Raw genomic sequence first — 6,000 nt, 5'->3', positions numbered from 1 at the left:
CACTGGCGTGGGGAAAAAAAAACAAGCTCCCCTGACCCTGTCCTGGTGCCATAGTCGCACAGGTACTCATTGATGGCCCTCTGCTGCATGTGCAGCCGATGCAGCATGGCCAACGTTGAGTTCCACCTGGTGGGCATGTCACAGATTAGGCGGTTCTTGGGCAGGTTAAACTCCTTTTGAGGGTCCGCCAGCCGAGCACTGGCATTATATGACCAGCGGAAATGCACACAGACTTTCCTGGCCTGCCTCAACACATCCTGTAAGCCCGGGTACCTGCCCAAGAACTGCTGCACCACCAAGTTAAGGATGTGAGCCAAACAGGGCACATGGGTCATTTGGAGGTTGGTGCCATTGTCGCAAACCACCATTCCTGCCTTAAGTTGGCGTGACGTCAACCACCTCTGAACCTGCCCCTGCAGAGCTGACAGAACCTCTGCCCCAGTGTGGCTCCTGTCTCCCAAGCACACCAGCTCAAGCACCGGATGGCATCTTTTGGCCTGCGTACATGCGTAGCCCCTTGAACAACTATGGAGCACCGCTGGTTCCGAAGACAAAGCACAGGAAGAGGCCATGGAGGAAGAAGAAGAGGAGGGGGTGGAGGAGAGAGGTGTGTCGCAATCATTAGTAGTGGCATTTTGGAGGCGTGGTGGCGGAACAACCTCCAACACTACTGCACCTAGTCCTGCATCCTTCCCAGCTGCCAGCAGAGTCACCCAATGCGCCGTGAAACTTAGGTAACGTCCCTGTCTATGCCTGAGTCAGCGGTAATATGCACCTTACTGCTGACCGCCCTGTCCAGCGAGGCATGGACATTGCCTTCCACATGCCGGTAAAGATCCAGAATCGCCTTCCGTGAGAAAAAGTGGCGTTTGGGTACCTGCCACTGAGGAACCGCACATTCCACAAACTCACGGAAGGGGGCAGAGTCTACCAACTGAAAAGGCAGCAGTTGAAGTGATAGCAATTTTGCCAAGCTAGCATTCAACCGCTGGGCATGTGGATGGCTGGGAGTAAACTTCTTTCGGCGGTGCAGCAGCTGGGGCAGGGAAATTTGCCTGGTACAATCTGACGTCGGTGTACCGAAAGCAGATTGCCCACAAGTACTTGGCTGTGACAAACACCTAATTCTACACCTTCATTCCTTTCAGTGCAGGTCTCAGAGAGGACTGAAGGTAAAGTGGGGTTGGAGATCTCAGCTGATGAGGAGCAAGGAGAGGTTCTCTTTGTTCTTTGGTGTGGATCTTTTAGATACGCTTGTCAACGAACTGCATGGCAGGTCAACATATGTCTGGTCAAGCATGTGGTACCCAAGCGGGAGATGTTTTGGCCACGCGAGATACGCTTGAGACATATGTTGCAAATAGCAGCGGTGCGATCTGATGCACTCGTCTCAAAAAAGGCCCACACCAAAGAACTTTTTGAATAACGCACAGAGACTGCAGCGCCCTGCACGTGCAGAGCTTTGGGGTGTGATGCAGTCAGTGTGCTGCCCTTAGGCTGGCCCCTGGAGGGCATCCTGCCTTGTTGGTGATGTGCCGCCTCCTCCTCCTCCTCTCTCCTATCAGGCACCCATGTTGAGTCAGTGACCTCATATTCCCCTCCCTCCTCATCACTGGAGCAAACCCGGCAGTATGCTGCAGCAGGGGGAGCATGACTGCCAGATTGCTGTCCTTCTTGGGCACCCCCTCTGTCCGTGCTCACGTTACTGCCTTCATCTTGCTCAGTATCATCATCATCAGAGCCTTCCAAATGCTGGGCATCCTCCTGGAGCATGTACCCAACAATGTGGTCAAACAGTTCGAGGGACTCCTCAGGAGGACATGGTGGGGCTAGGGTAGGAGTCACTGATGACATTGAGCTGAGGGAAGAGGCCACTGCTTTGCCAGACAAAGTACCCTGAGCATGAGTGAGAGAGGATGAGGAGGATGAGGACAGCTTGGTCATCCACTCAACCAAGTCTTCCGCATGTTGCGGCTCAACACGGCCAGCTGCCGAAAAAAAGGCCAAGCATGTCCCACGGCCATGTGCTGATGAGGATGCACCGTCTCCACGACCAGCAATAGACACAGAGCCTGCTTGCCCTCTTTTATTGGCTTGTGACTGTCTGCCTTTCCTTGTTGGCCTTCCAGACATACTAATGGCCTGTAGCTGCACTAAGCTGGGATATGTATATATATATATATATATATATATATATATACTGATACTGCAGCTAGCAAAATCAACTGCCTGCCTGTAGTATGAAAACACCACCAACCTTCTACAGGTAGCTTTAGGTGAACACTGTGCAGAGCTCGCAAAAAACTAACTTGTAGCTTATTTAGCTGCCTGCGGTAGTGATAGGATCAGGAAAACACCACCAACCTTCTACAGGTAGCTTTAGCTGAACACTGTGCAGAGCTCGCAAAAAATAACTTGTAGGTTTAGCTGAACACTGTGAGCAGGACGCACTACACTAACTTGTAGGTTTAGCTGAACACTGTGAGGAGGACGCACTACACTAACTTGTAGCTTTAGCTGAACACTGTGCAGAGGTCGCACTACACTAACTTGTAGCTTTAGCTGAACACTGTGCAGAGGTCTCACTACACTAACTTGTAGTTTTAGCTGAACACTGTGAGCAGGACGCACTACACTAACTTGTAGCTTTAGCTGAACACTGTGCAGAGGTCGCACTACACTAACTTGTAGCTTTAGCTGAACACTGTGCAGAGGTCTCTCTACACAAACTTGTAGCTTTTGCTGAGCACTGTGCAGAGGTCTCACTACACTAACTTGTAGTTTTAGCTGAACACTGTGAGCAGGACGCACTATACTAACTTGTAGCTTTAGCTGAACACTGTGCAGAGGTCTCACTACACTAACTTGTAGTTTTAGCTGAACACTGTGAGCAGGACACACTATACTAACTTGTAGCTTTAGCTGAACACTGTGCAGAGGTCTCTCTACACTAACTTGTAGCTTTAGCTGAACACTGTGCAGAGGTCTCACTACACTAACTTGTAGTTTCAGCTAAACACTGTGAGCAGGACGCACTACACTAACTTGTAGCTTTAGTTGAACACTGTGCAGAGGTCTCACTACACTAACTTGTAGTTTTAGCTGAACACTGTGAGCAGGACACACTATACTAACTTGTAGCTTTAGCTGAACACTGTGCAGAGGTCTCACTACACTAACTTGTAGTTTTAGCTGAACACTGAGCAGGACGCACTACACTAACTTGTAGTTTTAGCTGAACACTGTGCAGAGGTCTCACTACACTAACTTGTAGTTTTAGCTGAACACTGTGAGCAGGACGCACTATACTAACTTGTAGCTTTAGCTGAACACTGTGCAGAGGTCTCATTACACTAACTTGTAGTTTTAGCTGAACACTGTGAGCAGGACGCATTACACTAACTTGTAGCTTTAGCTGAACACTGTGCAGAGTTCTCACTACACTAACCTGTAGCCTTAGCTGAACACTGTGCAGAGGTCGCACTACACTAACTTGTAGTTTTAGCTGAAAACTGTGAGCAGGATGCACTACAATAACTTGTAGCTTTAGCTGAACACTGTGCAGAGGTCTCATTACACTAACTTGTAGTTTTAGCTGAACACTGAGCAGGACACACTACACTAACTTGTAGCTTTAGCTGAACACTGTGCAGAGGTCTCACTACACTAACTTGTAGTTTTAGCTGAACACTGTGAGCGGCACGCACTACACTAACTTGTAGCTTTAGCTGAACACTGTGCAGAGGTCTCACTACACTAACTTGTAGTTTTAGCTGAACACTGTGAGCAGGACGCACTACACTAACTTGTAGCTTTAGCTGAGCACTGTGCAGAGGTCTCACTACACTAACTTGTAGTTTTAGCTGAACACTGTGAGCAGGACGCACTATACTAACTTGTAGCTTTAGCTGAACACTGTGCAGAGGTCTCACTACACTAACTTGTAGTTTTAGCTGAACGCTGTGAGCAGGACGCACTACACTAACTTGTAGCTTTAGCTGAACACTGTGCAGAGGTCTCACTACACTAACTTGTAGCTTTAGCTGAACACTGTGCAGAGGTCGGACTACACTAACTTGTAGTTTTAGCTGAACACTGTGAGCAGGACGCACTACACTAACTTGTAGCTTTAGCTGAACACTGTGCAGAGGTCTCACTACACTAACTTGTAGTTTTAGCTGAACACTGTGAGCAGGACGCACTACACTAACTTGTAGCTTTAGCTGAGCACTGTGCAGAGGTCTCACTACACTAACTTGTAGTTTTAGCTGAACACTGTGAGCAGGACGCACTACACTAACTTGTAGCTTTAGCTGAACACTGTGCAGAGGTCTCACTACACTAACTTGTAGTTTTAGCTGAACACTGTGAGCAGGACGCACTACACTAACTTGTAGCTTTAGCTGAGCACTGTGCAGAGGTCTCACTACACTAACTTGTAGTTTTAGCTGAACACTGTGAGCAGGACGCACTATACTAACTTGTAGCTTTAGCTGAACACTGTGCAGAGGTCTCACTACACTAACTTGTAGTTTTAGCTGAACACTGTGCAGAGGTCTCACTACACTAACTTGTAGTTTTAGCTGAACACTGTGAGCAGGATGCACTACACTAACTTGTAGCTTTAGCTGAACACTGTGCAGAGGTCTCACTACACTAACTTGTAGTTTCAGCTAAACACTGTGAGCAGGACGCACTACACTAACTTGTAGCTTTAGCTGAACACTGTGCAGAGGTCTCACTACACTAACTTGTAGTTTTAGCTGAACACTGTGAACAGGACGCACTACACTAACTTGTAGCTTTAGCTGAACACTGTGCAGAGGTCTCACTACACTAACTTGTAGTTTTAGCTGAACATTGTGAGCAGGACGCACTACACTAACTTGTAGCTTTAGCTGAACACTGTGCAGAGGTCCCACTACACTAACTTGTAGCTTTAGCTGAACACTGTGCAGAGGTCTCACTACACTAACTTGTAGTTTTAGCTGAACACTGTGAACAGGACACACTACACTGACTTGTAGCTTTAGCTGAACATTGTGCAGAGGTCTCACTACACTAACTTGTAGTTTTAGCTGAACACTGTGAGCAGGACGCACTACACTAACTTGTAGCTTTAGCTGAACACTGTGCAGAGGTCTCACTACACTAACTTGTAGTTTCAGCTAAACACTGTGAGCAGGACGCACTACACTAACTTGTAGCTTTAGCTGAACACTGTGCAGAGGTCTCACTACACTAACTTGTAGTTTTAGCTGAACACTGTGAACAGGACGCACTACACTAACTTGTAGCTTTAGCTGAACACTGTGCAGAGGTCTCACTACACTAACTTGTAGTTTTAGCTGAACATTGTGAGCAGGACGCACTACACTAACTTGTAGCTTTAGCTGAACACTGTGCAGAGGTCTCTCTACACAAACTTGTAGCTTTTGCTGAGCACTGTGCAGAGGTCTCACTACACTAACTTGTAGTTTTAGCTGAACACTGTGAGCAGGACGCACTATACTAACTTGTAGCTTTAGCTGAACACTGTGCAGAGGTCTCACTACACTAACTTGTAGTTTTAGCTGAACACTGTGAGCAGGACGCACTACACTAACTTGTAGCTTTAGCTGAACACTGTGCAGAGGTCTCACTACACTAACTTGTAGTTTCAGCTAAACACTGTGAGCAGGACGCACTACACTAACTTGTAGCTTTAGTTGAACACTGTGCAGAGGTCTCACTACACTAACTTGTAGTTTTAGCTGAACACTGTGAGCAGGACACACTATACTAACTTGTAGCTTTAGCTGAACACTGTGCAGAGGTCTCTCTACACTAACTTGTAGTTTTAGCTGAACACTGTGAGCAGGACGCATTACACTAACTTGTAGCTTTAGCTGAACACTGTGCAGAGGTCTCACTACACTAACTTGTAGCTTTAGCTGAACACTGTGCAGAGGTCGCACTACACTAACTTGTAGTTTTAGCTGAACACTGTGAGCAGGATGC

Source organism: Aquarana catesbeiana, linkage group LG12 (assembly GCF_042186555.1).
Source record: "Aquarana catesbeiana isolate 2022-GZ linkage group LG12, ASM4218655v1, whole genome shotgun sequence".
Taxonomy (NCBI): Eukaryota; Metazoa; Chordata; class Amphibia; order Anura; family Ranidae; genus Aquarana; species Aquarana catesbeiana.
Note: the sequence above shows the minus strand (reverse complement) of the source record.